Source organism: Petromyzon marinus, chromosome 8 (genome assembly GCF_048934315.1).
Source record: "Petromyzon marinus isolate PM22_M1 ecotype Great Lakes invasive population chromosome 8, UKy_Petmar_22M1.pri1.0, whole genome shotgun sequence".
Taxonomy (NCBI): Eukaryota; Metazoa; Chordata; class Hyperoartia; order Petromyzontiformes; family Petromyzontidae; genus Petromyzon; species Petromyzon marinus.
Genome location: NC_133674.1, coordinates 14,658,658 through 14,676,281, shown reverse-complemented (window position 1 = coordinate 14,676,281; position 17,624 = coordinate 14,658,658). Strand labels below are relative to the sequence as shown.

The 17,624-nt window shown below is 43.7% G+C and overlaps 1 protein-coding gene across 35 annotated transcripts in view; it reads left to right on the top strand.

Moving 5' to 3' along the window:
* The first annotated feature begins 8,518 nt into the window (after positions 1-8,518).
* LOC116940264 (sorbin and SH3 domain-containing protein 1-like) overlaps positions 8,519-17,624 on the top strand; it is a 143,639-nt gene continuing 134,533 nt past the window's right edge. For 29 of the 35 annotated variants that reach the window (XM_032949814.2, XM_032949806.2, XM_032949820.2 and 26 more), the window contains exon 1: positions 8,520-9,230. The gene's annotated coding sequence lies outside the window, so the exon portion shown is untranslated. Of the gene's footprint in view, positions 9,231-17,624 lie in introns of all 35 variants that reach the window. The other 6 variants (XM_032949829.2, XM_032949828.2, XM_032949815.2 and 3 more) reach the window with 3 other exon arrangements.

The window sequence follows — 17,624 nt, the reverse complement described above, 5'->3', positions numbered from 1 at the left end:
GTTGGAGTGGGGGTCATGTCGCACAGTGTTGCCGCAGGTCACTTTTAGAGTGTGCTCGGTGCTCCTATTATCAAGATGGAATGTAGTAAATGTTTTTGTGTGGATTTGGTGTGAGTCTCATTTCTGAAAATATTCTCCCATGGTGTTTATGTCTTGGTTTAGAGGAGATTCGATGCCGTTGAAAGTGGCCGCTTGCATGCCATGGCAAGGTCATCCGCACATACACATTTTCGTGACCCAGTTGGTAGCGTATTGCTCGTGCAGACATTTAAGAGCGTTGCCGCAAGTACTGAACCTCGTGGCAATCCATTGTTGGGGAACCGAGTTGACCTGGTTTTGTCACTCATATATACACAGTCGTCTATTGCTCAGCATCGTCCATATCAGGTGTATTTCTTTTAGGCAATGAACTGTTAAGGTTATAATAGATGAGAGTTAATAGGTTGCTTGACCTGAGCAAGGTTATAAAAACTTGGGAGGAGAGACGATGGAAGCGAATTCCAAAGCCGAGAGGTGAGAATGAAGAAACAGAAAATGGGTTTGCCATCCAGTTGGGTGGTTGAGCACAGTGCATGTTGACGATGCTTGACAAAGGTCGCTTATCATGTGAAACACATTCATAGAGACCCTTTTAACAAGTGGAATGTTTGCAACTCCCATAAGAAAAATCTTCCGCATCATCTACATGCAACATAAATCTAATACCGTTTGTACCTGTGAGTGTATTGTACGTTTCTGCTCTCGTGACTTGTCACAAGGCAGCGTTTTATATACGGCACAGTATATTTTTGAAACAAATGACTGCTTTATCAACCACTAAAAATAACAATGCATTGTGATTTATTTTCATGTATTCTCACGCAAGTCTTTTGTAGTTCGTTCGTCCGTCTTTTGTAGTATTTTACTAAAAATCAATAAAGTGTAACAAGGCATATACAGAAAATCTAAGGGAATTCATTTGAATGGTGCACATGTAACATTACACATAACCTGTCAGAATTATTTTTAAATGTTATTGTGAAATATGCAATGCAATTAGCTTTTAGATTTCCACAGCAAAGAATTTCACCACGGGCTTTTTTTGCAAATGCAGATTTAAAATAAAGTACTGTATACTAAACAATGGTTATATGTGTTACATCTAACCAATGCTTATTATAATTTGATGTAATGCAGAGATAAAAGTGATTAGCTGATTAATTGAACACCAACTGTGGATAAAATAAACGTTTCATATTCAACTATTCTATGTTTAGTAAACATACGAAAGTAGTTTTATATTTCTTTGCCATTCGAAAGCTGACTATTATTTTTGTAGTTTTAACCATTGCAATATATACATTGTTTAAAAGTATACAGTATTACTAGACCAACTAGTTGTGGTAATTGTACTGGAATTATGCTGAAATGCTGTTTGAACATTGTTTAATGCAGGCATATGTTTTACATTTGGAATCATAATAGCAATACGATGAGGTAATTTTAATTTCCATAAGGGCATTTGTAAATGTTGAGCGCATTACAGTACTGTATATGCATAATCTAATTTATCTTCATCGCAACTCACTCATGACTCACTTGGCTTATGTGGAAACCACCAATTTTGTTTGCAGTCTCAATTGGAATTACATTTACAAGGCATTTAATTTAAAATTCTACCAAACTACACAAAAAAACCTGCATATTAAAATGTATCTTGTCAACTCTCACATGGATAATAAACCAACAAAGGTAGAACACAAACTAGCATATGTAGTAAAGGTTTTCCACATTAAAAGTATTCTCTACATTATCACCTCATAGGTGTCTGCTGCTTGCTTACATTCGACATCAAATCTCATCGTAAAGCTGGCCGAAATGTTATAGCCTATGTTGGTTTGGTAGCTACATTACTATAACACTGCCATGAAATAACCGTGAAACTAATTCCGTGGGAATATTGACTGTGCAAAAGGAACTCGGGCTATTGTATTGGATGTCTGCACAATTATGGGTGTGGGTAGACGTCGGGACCTTATTTAAGTCCATGGGCAACAGCACAAGCAGCACATGCTGCATCTTTGAGAAGTACTTGATCATCGTCTTCAATGCCCTTCCTCCATTATCCAGAAGCGTCATTAATGAGGCATACAAACCATTACGTACGGTTTGTATAATGAGATATTTAACATGGTGGACCTCCATCAGCGTCAACTAGTTTATATAATTATACAATTGTACAAAAAGTTGTGATGTGCATCATGTAGATATTAATGTAACAGCTAAAGGTGCAGCCCTGCAGTTGCTTGCTCACATCACCGCCGGTGGCGATAGCCTCTCCATTAGAGGGCGCTCGATGAAGTCCCTCTCGAGGGAATATTGGCCTACTCTTCCATGCTGGGCGAACGTATTGGAAGATGCGAGAATAGCTCACTTTACGCCAGCAACGCACAAAATGCCTTATCGGCTCACCGTGGGTATTTATACTTCTGGGTGGACAGGGGTCGTAGATTTAAGATACTTGGCCTTTGTTTAAGCTGATCGACAGGATGAACGGGTGATCTCTGGATTTTCAAGTGCTGTGTTGCTAAACATTGCACCACAGCAGCATCCCCAGACGATAACATGCACGGTATTTACATTCTACAAACGAGATAGTCAATCCCAGGCAGAAGACACGAGGAAAGTGTTGAACCTCAATGTGAACATGGGGCAAGGGAGTCGACGGTCCGGACGGCATTGGGGAGGGAGTTCCATATTGGTCGGACAGATTTGACTTTAGTGGCCCATGAAAAAGCAAAGAGTGTGCCTGGTGAGGTACACTATTTGCTTTTAGCAGATGTTTAAAACAAATAATATATATTTTTTAAAGTTGCCTCTTAGGGACACGACATTTCTGTGATGTGTTGAGAGATAACAATTGAAAATAGGTCTTCAGTCGCCGGTGAGTGCCTGTGCATTCAATGCGTTAAAGGTCGGGACATTAACAAAAGATAAAAACAAATAATTGGGAACCAGAGTAGAAGAGACACGGTTTAGATTTCACACAACCAGGATGATGCAGTAGTTAGTCGAAAATGCAACATTTATTATTAGTATGTTGTTAGAATGCAACTTAAGCTTAATTATTGTTGGTTCTTTCGGTAAAGTCACGTAGAAGGGAAACAATAAAATAATAAAAATATAAAACAAAATTCTCACGACGTTTCGACTGCCACACAAGCAATCATCAGGCGTGATGATGATTGTCGTGATAATTTTATTGTTTTATATTTTTATGATTTTATTGTTTCCCTTCTACGTGACTTTACCGAAAGAACCAAGAATATGAATCCCTGCAGTCACGAAAGCTTTAAATCTAATGTTAAGCTTAATTGTTCAACATTTGCAGAGAAACATTTCATAGCGGAGGTGTTGGCCTACTGAGCTCAAGGACCGAAATTCGATTTCTGGCCACGGCTAACATTCGTGGGGGGTGATATCTGACCCAGTTCGATAGGGCCTCCCCGTGTCACCAAATCGCATTGACCAGCATGGGGAAGTATGATTAAACAATTGTTGCAAATCTGACTGTCGTAAACCGGATGTAATGTTTCCCAAAATTTGTTTTTTATCGTACTTTTTTTGTTTAAACCGACATTAAAAAATACTAAAATATCAATGCTTCATTGAATAGTGTTGTTTCACAAATGTTATGCGCTCAAAAAATAATGGTTTTAACTCAGTCATTTCGGACAGGCAAACTGGAACAAATTACGCTTGCTCCATTATAGCATTGTGTGATGTGATGTTGTGGCGATGATGGTAGGTTATTGTAGCCTTATTACATTACTGTATATACCATATTTGCCTGGCAATTGCAAAAGGGGGCGCTCTTCATGTGCTGTATATATGACTGAGAAAATGTATTGTTTTTTGTCCAAAGAATATTTCTCAAAGTATACATCTGTGTAGATACACGTACAACTGACGTTTCGACACACACACACGCGCATACACTGCACGTGTTTTGTTAGTTTTTATCCCGGCATGATATAAATCACCATGCATTTTGCTGACATTACGGGATGAGCATTAATACAATTTACGTGCTGCGATATTGACAGCCCACGTATCGACACGTGGCGTGGCCGTGCATCGTTTCAGTTAATTAATTCCCCGCGTGGCTCGCGAAAAAAGGGCTTTCGTTTTTCGCGAGGCATGTTGACTTGAGTATATGGGCACGTGTCTACGCTGTCGAGGTGTCTAGTAGCCGCATCCATAACTGCATTTATACTGGATGTGGTGTGCAGGGTGCGGAATTATCCGGCCAGCCGGGTTTTTTTTTAGTTAAAACTGCCAACCCTCGCAACGTACGAGAACATAAATTTAAGTCATTGTACCCTGCACGCACCATGATGATTGCACTGTGTAACAATTATTATTTGTTCCTGGGTAGTAAGTGTTATTTCCTAATTGTTTATGCCTCAAAAGTACAGAAAATGGCTATTATTCCCCACAAACTTTGCTTTTGTGACCAGGACACTGATATTTAGAAATTTACCTATTTTCCAGAACATTCCAGATAGAGTCGGTGCTGAGTAAACTTGGAGTAACTTCTCGAACATTCTAGAACTTTCCAGTAATATAAATAGTAGCAATGGCGGAGCCAGAATTTCAGGTAGGGGGGGACAACCCCTCCAGCAATGACATGATAGAGGAGTTGTTAGTAAGTAAGGACTTGTCCCTTGCTCTTTATTCTACGCGTGTGCGGCGATGGCACAGCCATCGATCGAGGGTCGAATTCGAACCGCGTTGTGTGATCGGCATCGCGCTCGCTGAAGGTGTTGATGCCTTCAGGGAAGTCGTGGACTGTATACGCAACTGCGCACAATTCTGTGAGTCACTTATAACTGCTTTGCCGTTACTTATTGCCAATTATGGACTCAGACTATTGTCTTATCATCTCATAGAGTCCCTGGCACGTAATAATATGCTACACAGTGGCAGTGGGGGCCGCAAAATGCCGATGTATTACCAATAAATCCCAATAATCCGATCGAAATTATGGTTTGATCGGATCATTGGGGGGGCATGTGCCACCCCCCCCCCCCCCCCCCACTGGCTCCGCCAGTGAATAGTATAAATACAGGGTCCTTAAGCCCACCAGTTCAGTTTAGTTCCAGCTTGCTAAGTGGATACATAACTGCATTTTTCTGAGATGGCATCAAGAGTCTGCAAGCATCCGGCAGACGCATTTTGCTATGTCTGCGGCCAATTTATCAAGACATGAGCGAACAAGTACTCTGTGGAAGGATCTGCTAAGATGTGTGAAGCCTACAAGGCATATTTCGGCATGCCTGTCAGGGATCAAGACAAACCCGGGGTGCCTCATTTCACCTGCGAGCAATGCAAAAAACTCTGGAAGGTAAGATGTACAATTATTGCTCGGAATTTTATGTTAATTGTTAAAGTTTTTAATTTTAAAATATTTTACAATTTTCAATGTTATTTCATACGTGAAAATGTTGCGAGAATCTCTTACACATTAGTCATGGGTGAAATAAATGTATTTTTGTAGGATGGTACAGAGGTGAAAAGAGCCATGAAGTTCGCTATCCGAAGAATTTGGCAGAAAGCCACTGACCGCTCAAGCAACTGCTACTTCTACATGGTGGGCCCTTCCAAACGTCGGGCTGGCAAGAATGCACCTGCTATTACGTATCCAGACCTTCCTTCATCCATCGCCCCGGTGCCACACTGCCATGAGCTCCCCGTACCCACTCCTCTGGAGAAAGAGCAGCCGTCTTTATAAGAGAGCAGCAAGTCAGAGAGCGAGGAAGACGTTGTAGATCCAGATGACAATTTCAGAGGTGGAGCTGAGGAGAGAAACCCATACTACCCCAACCAAAAATACCTCAACGACTTGATCAGAGATATTGGTCTCACCAAGTCCAATGCCGAGCTTTTGATGTCTAGGCTCAAACAGTGGAACTTGTTGGATAAGAGTGTGCAAGTCTCAGATCAGAGGAAGCATCACCAACCTTTTCGCAGCTTCTTCACCCATCAAGATGGGCTCTGCTTCTGCCACAATGTGACCAGTCTGTTCGAGGCAATCGGAATCGCCTGTAACCAGAATGAGTGGCGCCTCTTCATTGACAGCTCATCCAGGAGCCTCAAAGCCGTGCTGCTCCATAATGGTAACAAGTCCCCGTCTCTTCCCCTGGCTCACTCGGTGCACCTCAAAGAGGATTACAACAGCATCAAGACCTTGCTGGACGCCTTGAAGTATGATGAGTATGGCTGGGAGGTCATCGTAGACTTCAAAATGGTGGCATTCCTGGTGGGTCTCCAAAGCGGTTTTCCCAAGTTTCCCTGCTATCTTTGCCTTTGGGACAGCAGGGACACCAAGGCACACTACCACGGGCAGGACTGGGCACAGCGAACCCAGTTCTCTGTGAGGAGGAACAACGTCAACTGGGAGCCACTGGTGGACCCCCGGAAGGTGCTGATGCCACCACTGCACATCAAATTGGGCCTTATGAAAAAATTTGTCAGAGCTGTAGATAAGGAGTCTGCAGCCTTCAAGTACCTTCAAGACTTCTTCCTTAATCTGTCTGAGGCAAAGGTCAAAGCCGGTATCTTCGTCGGACCACAGACAAAGAAGATCCTGGAGGGTAATGAATTCCCCAAGAAGCTCACTAGTAAGGAGAAATCGGCTTGGAACAGCTTTGTCGCAGTGGTTCGTGGCTTCCTTTGCAATCACAAGGTCGACAACTGTGGAGCTGGTTGAGACTGGTGAAGAACTACGACACAATGGGCTGTAGGATGTCCCTCAAAGTCCATATCCTTGATGCTCATCTTGATAAATTCAAGGAGGAACAAGGCGAGCGCTTCCACCTGGATATACTGGACTTTGAATGCCCCTACCAAAGACAGTATAACGAGAACATGATGGGAGACTACATTTGGGGGGCTGATTCATTCAAAGTGATTTATAGTATAATCGTAAATCTCAAAAAACTACTTCTAAATCTTTTGTAGTAATTTTTGTATTACTTTAGTATAAATACATGTTAATTTTGATTCGTATGTTGTTTATTTCTCACTGTATGTGAACGAAAATGTACAAATTCGCATATTTTCTCATTGAAACTAGGTACATTTCAAAATATCGATGTCCTGGTCACAAAAGCAAAGTTGGTGTGGAATAATAGCCACTTTATATACTTTTTAGGCATAAGCAATTACGAAATAACACTTACTACCCAGGAACAAAAATTGTGTTACATAGTGTTGTTGGTACACGTCCCATGTACACACACACACAAAAGCGCACAAACTATATCCATCAAGAGCCCTGCCACGTAGGATGTGATTAACAATCATGATGCGCGTGCAGCGCGTTACTTGTACTGAACGGAGGAGATTATGTAACGTCAACAGACGTGTATCCACCGCGTAGTTGGCGGGGAAGGGAATTTTTGAATCTCTGTTTCAGGCTGTTTTCTCTCATGCTGTGTATTCCATCCACGGGAAATTGTCTCGGCGCGTCCGTTGCACAAAACCTCAGTGTGACCCTGCCACCACCCCCCACCTATGATCTATGAGACGCGCAAAGCGTGGGATGCCTTTGATGCTGCGGCATGGACTTCGTATTTTTTGAGTTAAAGCAAATTTCAACAAGAACTCCATTTATGAGTATCCACGTTCAAATGTGTCTGAGCCCATCAGTCTATTGGAAATGTAGACCAATATTATCGAGCAGCTTTTGCATCAACTAAGCCAAAGCCTGGACTGCTTTCGACTTTCTCGGTCTCATCCGCAAGTGAGAGGTCAGGCGTGTTTAAACGATTGAACACTCGCGTCTTTAGAACTGCTTTTTTTGTGTGTGTTTTAGATTGTTGTCCTTTCTCCCCGCACCTCCGATTCCGCACGGTCGGCTTACGTACGGTGCGAAAAAAGTTGAACATGCGTACAATGACCACTACAGATGCCACTCGCGAGACCATTCAAAACAGAACACTGGAGGAGATTCTCGTTCAAAGCAACAAAAGAAGGCAACGTGCGCGAACGGTATTTAAAAACAAAACAAATTCACAAAGACAAAATCTAGCGCGTCACTTGCGCCCGTCGCAGAGACCTCTCACGAAGCCGGGGGGCGGTGGGGGGACGTGGAGAGGAGGAGGAGGTGGAGGGGGATGGAGGGGGAGGAAGGGAGGAGGAGGGAGGGAGGAGGTGGAGGGAGGGAGGGAGAGAGTTGAGGGGGAGGGAGGGGATGGAGGGGGAGGAAGGGAGGAGGAGGGAGGAGGTGGAGAGGAGGACGAGGAAGGGGAGGGAGAGGGTGGAGGGGGAGGGAGGGGATGGAGAGGAGGACGATGAGGGGGAGGGAAGGGGTGGAGGGGGAGGGAGGGAGGAGGGAGGGGGTGGAGAGGAGGACGAGGAAGGGGAGGGAGAGGGGGAGGGTGGAGGGGGAGGGTGGAGGGGGAGGGTGGAGGGGGAGGGTGGAGGGGGGGATACCCGCCCCGCACTGCTGCGTAAAGTGGGCGGGGGTTGCATTGCTTAGTGGTAGGAGCGGGGGATGCCACACAGGCGATCCACGCACTCATCATCATCATCCTCCTGCTCCTCCTGCTGCTGCTACTGCTGTGACGTGCTCGGGATAAACCCACGCTGTCATACGCTGCTGCCGCTGCTGCTTGCTGCTGGAATAACCTCTTCCCAAAAGGGGGAGGTAGGGGGGGTGCTGGGAAGAGGAGGCGCCCGCCCGCCCGCCTGGCCGCACTGCAGCGCTTAAATATTACAGATTAACACGGGCACGGAGAAGGGATAGCCCAGGCAGCGAATCCACGCGCGTGCGTTGTGCCCGGGACGCCGATCCGTCACTTATTATTATGATTGTGTCGGCGTACGGAGGAGCAGTGGCAGCAGCGTGCGTTGGTGGTGCGGTCTAGCGCATGTACGGTGGTGGTGGTGCGGTCAAGTCCGGTGGTGGTGGTGGTGCGGTCAAGTCCGGTGGTGGTGGTGGTGGTGCGGTCAAGTACGGGGGTGCTGGTGGTGCGGTCAAGTCCGGTGGTGGTGGTGCGGTCAAGTACGGGGGTGCTGGTGGTGCGGTCAAGTACGGGGGTGCTGGTGGTGCTGGTGGTGCGGTCTAGCACCAGAACGCGTGCGAGCATCTCGCGAGGGGGCTGGCTGCTGGCTGCTGGTGGTGGTGGTCGTGGATTTGCGCGTGGCGCGCCCCGACTAAACAACGTCTGAACTTCATTCAGAAGGTTGGTGCTCTTACTCTCGCGTCCACAACAGAGGTGTTGTATTCATAACGCCTCGTTTGAGTAAACTGCGTGGCTACTAGATGTGTGTATGCGCGCGCGTGCGCGTGTGTGTGTTTTTTTTGAAGGGTGATGTAAATGATTCTTTATTTAATTGACGAAACGTATTGTGGCCGGGATAAGAATGATCGCGTGTGCGATGCGGTGGTGGGAGCAGTGGTCTAGCGGTGTTAGCGCGCTGCGCCACGCACCTGGCCCACCCGAGTTCGACTCCCGCTCACGGCCACCAAACTACCGGTGGCAAAAATATCTGAACCTGTCTCGTTTGCGACCTACCCCTAGGTCGACTCTGCCTTAAATGAGTGCAGAACCTGGTTGCGGTATTGCACCGGGGAAACAAAGGCGGCCAGGCGTGGCTGCTGGCCAACCACACACCCCCAAAGTGTGCCATGCCGGCCCTTAATTAGGTGCTCGCTAACAGCACTCATCCCAATAGTCTAATGCTATATAGGCGGGGAAAAAAAATATTTGTATTTGTGATGCGTTGTAAGCGGTTTACGTCGTGAAGGTTAAGGTGCCGCGACCGTGCCTGTTGGGGGAGCGTGTTTATGTGCCATTTGACAACGTGGGAGCGCATTTGTCGATGCACCGCTGGACTTAAAGAGGACGTTGTTGGTGGTGGATTGGTGGCGAGGTTTCGATTAGCACTCGCCACCGATGTTATCCGTGGCCGGGACTTGAACTCAGGTGCTGGTCCCTTAGGGTTCACGTAAGCGGGGACAACTGCGTCATCTCTTACATCGTCACGGGCATTGATACCGGGGTAGTTGGACTTCATCTTCACCGTTACGTCGCCAACGGTGGTAATCGGAGGTGTGCGGTGGGGAACGACGACAAACTAAACACGACAAGGCTATTCTAAAAAAAACGCAACAACAACAAACCAAACAGTTCTAGGATAATGTACAAGATACATCTCGAAGCTCCACCAAAGCACAATGGGAGAATTTTCTTGGCTGTTTGTGGACAAATCAGGCGAGGACGGATGTGCGGTCGTGAGTGGGGTTGGTGCCTCTCGAATATCCAACACGATTGGTATCGATTGATAAATGGCATAGAGTGCTTGTTTTGTAATCTTGTCATTATAATTATGGCGTCTTCGATTTTTAACGAGGAGCGGAAAAATACGACACGAAATTATTCCAGAGTACAGCAACCTCAAATCGCAGTCAAATCTGATTGAATGATTTTCAAACATGACTACATCATTCTGAACTCTGAAGTTTCCTCATTTACATTTTATAGCGTTCTTTACATGAAACTCCACCATTGTTTGGAGTTTTATGTAAAGGGGGGGGGGGGGGGGTCCGTGGTTAGCGCACTGCGCTATAAACCCTAACACCCGAGTTTGATTCCCGACCACGACTAGCATCAGTGGCGAGTGATTACTGAACTGGTTCTGAACCCCCTCCAACCCCTGCCCCCCCCCCCACATTGTTGTGTTGATAAAACAGTTTCGTGCGGAGCATCGCAAGGTTAATTGCGAATGGGAAGGAATCCCATCAGTAGAGCGTGCGTATGTCTCTGTGTGGGGGCGTTTTATGACCTGCAGCTGTTGGACACACCCGAGTCAGTGTGGGAGTCCAGATAGGTTTTCCAAAGCTCTCTACACAAGCAACACGAATTGCCCTCTGCCTTATTTGGCTGGATAGTTTGGTTGGCCAGCTACAAAAGTGGTGCGTGGCTGTTATGTTGGTTTATTAGATTATCTTATGGCCAGGGGACTGAACCAGTTCACTTGACTGGGCATGTTCACTGGCTTCGGAGTTCGGTATGGTGGCAAGCTGACAGATCATATGGATGATGGGCTATCTAGATACTATTGCTGATTGCTTAATGGTTGCGTGGCTGGTTGGTCACCAATTTGGCTGTCCCTCTGGCAGATGAATCGTGTGGCTGTACTTAACTGTGAGTGTTTGTAACATTGGACAAGGAAAGCCAGTCTTTGTATTCTGAGATTCCAGACTTTTACTGCCAGGGTCAGGCTTTCCTCGTGGGAGTGCCTGTATTTTCTGGAAGCCAAAGGACATTCCACATGTGATCAAGAAATATTGATACAGGCATTACCATAGGCTGCTGGTTATTTGGAAAAATATATACTGTGAAAACAATCTAATGTTTGTAAAATGTGCTTACTATATTTTATAAATAGGGCTTACAGTACGAGGAAAAGTAATGTATTTTTATGAGCGTCAGAATTTTTTTAGACCCTTTAATTCTAGAATGTTCATTGCAATGTTTGTCTTTCAGAAGAGAGTATTGCATGAGGCCATAAACAAGACAAACACGTGTTTGAAAAATGTCCATTGTGAAAAGTAATTGAAGGGAATTCTCAGATAAATATTATTACATTCCATCTGCTGCTCATTATATCGTGCACCGCTCTGCAGACGTGGTGGAGCATCAGTGTTGGACACCTCATTCCCTGCCAGCACAACGGAGTTAAATGTTTGTTTCCACACGAAGTAAAATGTAACCTTCCATTATTAACAAATAAAGCATTTATTGTACTTTGAGCTTCATCATCAGCCATTGTTTATCCCCTGCTGGATGAAGGTCTCCTCACAGCCTTGCGAACCCTCACGTGCCTTCTGTGTACCGTATTTAATCTCATTGCTCGCATATAAACTGATCTCATTGCTCCATTTATGCAGTGGCCGGCCATCCTTGCTTGCATGTTCTCTCCCTTGACTGCCGTTCCATCACCAGTTTGTTTTTACAGCAGCCATCATCCATTGGAGCGGTGTCTCTTAGCCAAGCTCCCTTTCTTTTCTCAACGGTCAATATGACGTCTGAGTTGTGTTCGTGGCCTGATTCCAATGCTCCTCTCTCTGTCTTGTGGTGTAATTCCAAGTATGCATCTCCCCATGCTTATTTTCCACACTTTACATGTATTCCATATTTTTTGTGAATGTCCACGTTTCTACATTTTATGTCAGTCCTATCCGGCATTATGTACTGATTGAAAACTTTCCTGCACAGGCATTTTGTGGTAAGCTGCTTCCTCCATTCTGCTGTTCCTTGCCTGTCTTTCATCATTTTCATCCTGGATCTCCATCAGTCATAGAAATGCTCAAACACACCAAGGCAGAAGAAAATACATCATCGCTGCTCGAAACCTCGCCCTGGAACTCAAAGGGTTGGCTTCATACTCGCACACAGACTTATCATATTGAGCCAATGAGCTGCCTACAATCCTCGACCAAAATAGCCTTGCCTGCATAAGTACATTAGAAGACAAGTCACATAAGCTTGAACTTATATATTTAATGCCATCTGTGCAGTGTATACAATAAATATATACTTTCTCTTTTGATTATGCATTATCTTATGATATTACAACAGTGAAGTAATGTGTCTGTACCGCTGAGCAAAGATACAATTATGCATTTCACTTAGGCAGATGTTCTTCTCAACTGGTTTTGAGGTTTCCTATGGACGTTGTGACATTCTGAGTTTTCACTGACAGTAGCTTTGAGACGAGACAATATGAGCATGCCAGTTTGAAGGCTTTCTCATTAATCAAAAGCTTTGCCTGGGCTGAATGAATTCTTATTTTAGCACACTTCTCAGGCCAGGTCTCTAATTAAATACCTTTCTTTATGATGTGCGTATTGATTACATTTAAACATTCTACAAAGGAACTGATGGGCAAACCAAATTAATAGAATGACAAATGTCCTGGCTGTGCATTGTTTACATTATATATGTAATCTTAATTTCAAAGTATGGCTGCAGGGTGTTAACATTTGCATCACATTGTTGCACAAGCAAAACTCTGCTAGTTTAATTATTAATCGGTGCCATTAGAGCTCTGGAGTAACATCTGTCTAGGTCTGTCTGGAACTTGGAACAAAAGGGGGGTCACTGTGGTGACCTTGTCACGAGTCGTGGCCTTGTCACCTGCTTGAGTGTTGAGTTGTTGTCTAGCTGAGCCAGCCATATGTTGTCCCCTCTCAAGTCGTTGAAACAGCTGGGTTTTAAACATAGTGTTAATTGGATTGTACTGTATGGGGGACTATGGGGGGGGGGGGTGTTTGAGGGGGGCTATGCGAAGGTAATATGCAGGTTAATAATTATTGAAGGGAAGTTACAACCTCCGAGATGAGCGACACTTGGATGAATTGCATTAATTGTGCGTTAAACGCTTGCCCAAGATTATATCAATCATGCCACTAAGCCTAGTTATATTTAGAGGTAGGCACAGGTTATGAGTAACAAGAACATTCTTAAAAATGTGTCAGAATTGTGATATGGAATTAAGTCTTGTTCCTGCTTCTGCAGGTGAGATTTCCGTCAGAATTTGCCCTTTTTCTGAATTAATTGTTCCATTATCATCATCATCATGTGTGTTTAAACAATACATTCATTAATATATATTCTATTTGGATGGTGCTATGGTGCAATGGTCAGCCGACTGGACTTGTATTCCTGGGTAAGTTTCGTAAATTCTCCCGCTCCTGTTTACCACGCAGCATAAATGGGTACACCAGTCGGTCAGCAGGTTTGGTGTGGTGGGGGTAAAGTGTGGGCACTCCCACTTCTTCCCAAATGTCTGGACAGAATGGAAGAGTAGGCCAAATATCTCGAATGAGGGGCTCTTTGGAGTTTCTTCTCGTGGAGGCCCTTCTGCCACTGGTAGGGTGAGCAAGCAATTTCAGGGCAGCACCTTTATCTTTACATACATTTTTTAACAAAATGTATGGATATTGTTCTTGCTTCAATTGAAACTAAGCTGAACTATACTTAAAAAAAAAATTTAGATTAGGCACAATAAGCGATATAGATTTTTTTCAAATGCACAACCTGGCCACAAATGATAGCTCAAAAAAGTGGCTTATCATGAGGACATTTAAAATTACACACAACCACGGGGAGAACATGCAAACTCTAAATATACAGCAGGCGTCAGAGTCAGGATTGAACCCACGACCTCCTGTATACCGAGCGAGGTAGTTAACATCTTACCACCCTGGTGCCAAAAAACTGTTTCTAAACTCGTGTTTGATGTTAAAAATCACTTGTAGTCATTGTTTAGAATTTTAAGGGTCTAAAATGGTTGCTGGTTTGGCTGTAAAGGTACACCGTCGAGGCTGGTTCAAAGCACCCATTCATGATATTCTGGCAAAAGTTGCAAAATGTATGGAGCTTGAATTCCAATAGCCATTCCCGGCCAAGAAATATGCTCGATACTTTAACTGGAAGTTCTATTTATAGGAAATAGCTTAACTATGAATCTGGTTGCAGGAGGCATTTCCAATATAAATTAAAAGTGTGTAATGTGTATAAAAAACACAAAGTAAATAATATCAGCCACAACAGTGTGGAATATTGTTCCAGGAATGATTTTGGCATGACACTTCCATCTCACCATAGTTTGTCCTCATGATACTTACTTTTTCCTCCTGGGGGACTATAGGAGTATAAGGTACAATAATATATGCTTATAATGGATAAGCGTACCATGTACTCGAGTGGTTAGTGACAATGCGAATTGCAGTGTTCCTATTCCAAGCTAGCCTAACAGCGTTCCGGAAAATACCGAGTGAGAAATTAATCCCTTAAAATGAGCAAGAATGTCTAAAATGTAACACAAAGCAACAGCTGTTATATTTTTTTTACTTTTTTTATGAAATACTTTGTAGGCACTGGAACTTGTGAAAAACTGCAGTTGAACAGCAAGTCCCAGTTGCAAAACACTTATTTTTATTAGCACCACTTGGGCATTGTATATAATCCACAGGCATCCATTGGCTGTGAAATTGTGAATTGCCCCCTTCGAATTGTATTGCCAGAGAAGGGCAGCGTATACACCCCCAAGTGTGGTTTGTTTGTGCCTAGTTTGGATCGAGTTCACAAGGTCAGAGTGCTCAACTTGAAATTGCAAAACACAAGTCGGGATATAGGGGCCTTACCTGTGTTTGCCATGCCTGGGTTTGATCGATTGAGCATGAAAGTGCCATAACTCCACGTCATCCTAGGCTCCTGTTGGCCCTTGAGCCACAAGACAGACAGTTGTGTATTGTGCTACACAATCTGCTAATGTACAAGAGCAAACCTATGGGAATCATGTATGTTTTCGCTTTGACAAGACAGCATCTGTGAGGGGACCTGGTTGTTGTGGACCACCTATATGACAACATTAATTAAAAGTAATATATTGCAGTAGCTGAATATAAGCACACCTGAGGAGCATGGCCATGTGTTCTTATATTCAAAGTGTGCTTTTATCAGACGTTTTTCCTTCCCCCACCAGTGGAATTTAAGGATGTTGTTGCTTGTACCACAACCGTGTTTATAAAGGGGTGTGCTTATATCCAGCTTCAGCTGTAAACAAACGCTATTCGTCGAGTACGACAAAGAGAGCGTGGGCACATTCCTCAACCTAGATTATAACGCATTGAGGCATTGTGACAGACGTCAGACCACAAGAGGTCACACGCTCCGTACCTGGTCATGGCAAGCTTCACTGGTTTTTGGCTTGAGATCATTTGTCTTGATATGGATCTTCCCAGTAGACCTTGTACAAGTGAGCTTTTTAGACTTTTAATTTACTGAGCTGTACCATAAGAAGATGGATGACTGAAATACATTTTGGCATCACGGTGGAGCAAGCCAGTGCCTCGTTAAATATCAAAATGAAAAAAAAGGTTTTGTGTTTGAAAGCATTATAAAAGCCAAAGTTTAGTACACACTGGTATAATGTTAAAACTTCATACCTGCAATTATTATTTTGAAACATCATCATCAACCACGTTGTTTCTCTCCACTGCTGGATGAAGGCCCACGACATTGTGTCGCCATCACCCACTTTCCAGTGCTGCTACCATCCACCTCATTCCTGCGCGTGCACTGATCACATCGCTTCATCTCTACGATGGTTGTCCTCTTGAACAGGTTTTTAGAAACGTAAACGGAATAATCTCACGTTAACAGAAATAAGTAAAAATACACCCATACCAGACATTTATTTGAATTAGTCTTGATTCGTAACGAAATGTATTTTTCTTCATGTCCATGAGTTTTGAAATGTTTGAAAACGTGTTGGCAAAAAAAAGTCACGAATAGCATTAACAGTCTGGTGTTCATCATATTTGAATTTAATATATAGTGTGCATTTTATAGTTATTGAAATCTTAAGTTACATATGCATAAACAAACTGTGAAGCTTTCAAACTGATTTAATGTGCAGCAGCACAGTTGTGAAAATAACACAGCCATGTAATATTTATGCGCAGTACTCTGACAATTCAGCTCTTAAAACAAGCATTTTGCACATGTAGAAAGTGTCTTGTTTTGTTTTTGGCCATGTCAATGCAGTACATCAAACTGTTATGTTTTGTACAGCTTCATGTTAACATTCATCCACTGCATTCAACCACTTGTAAATAGAAACGTTGCAATACCAGGTTAACAATTAAGATATTGTTTATGTTAGTAATTTAATTCTTACAAATTGCCGCAATTCGTAATATTTATCTGCTTAAAGATCCAGGTATTTCAGTCCGTAAACAGACTTTGTCAGCACACTTTTGGTCGACATTGTGTCGTGAATGGGGCATGACTCGTACAAATGTGCAATATTTTTTTCAGAGATTTCTACTTGATGACATGAATATCACATGACCAAAGATGGCAGCACCCTTGAACAACTATGCATTAGAAGCGTAGTGAGCTGTTATTCACTATTTATTCTGAGGATGTAAAGTCAAGTTGAAATGTAGCGATGCAATATGGTAACAAGTGAAAAAATCGGGGCAACATTGACAATTCTATGGAATGGTTGCAGTCGGGATGTGAGCATGTTTGAGATTGTGAGCATGTTTGAGATGATGACCAAAGTGGCTGGCCAATTAATGCTTCAGCTCCCGTCGAGAGGTTGATTTTGTACGAATCATGGCTTTCATTGGAAACGCCGTGGACTGTTTAAAAAAGGAAGTGATTTGCCATCACAATCGTGCATGCCCACACACACACACTGCATGTGCAATGTTATAATTGTTGGCATGGCTTGGATGGGATGCTCAGGACTATCCGGTATACAGCCCAGCAGTAGCCCCATGGGAAAGCATCTCCACGTGGCAGGCGAGGCTGTGGACCCAATGATGGAGTCATTGCGAATGGACCAATCCCAAAACGTCTGTTGCCATTAGGAAGCTTGTGCACACCTGAGACGAGTGTATGTTAGTAGAGGGTGACTTTGTGGAGAAATAGTTCTGTCATCTTGCTACAAACAAATGTTTACTGAAACGTAACTTTAGTCTCTTAATAAAGCACAGTACTCACGAAAATAGCGTAGTTTCATGAGCTGAGCACGATTGATATTACTGTGTGAAA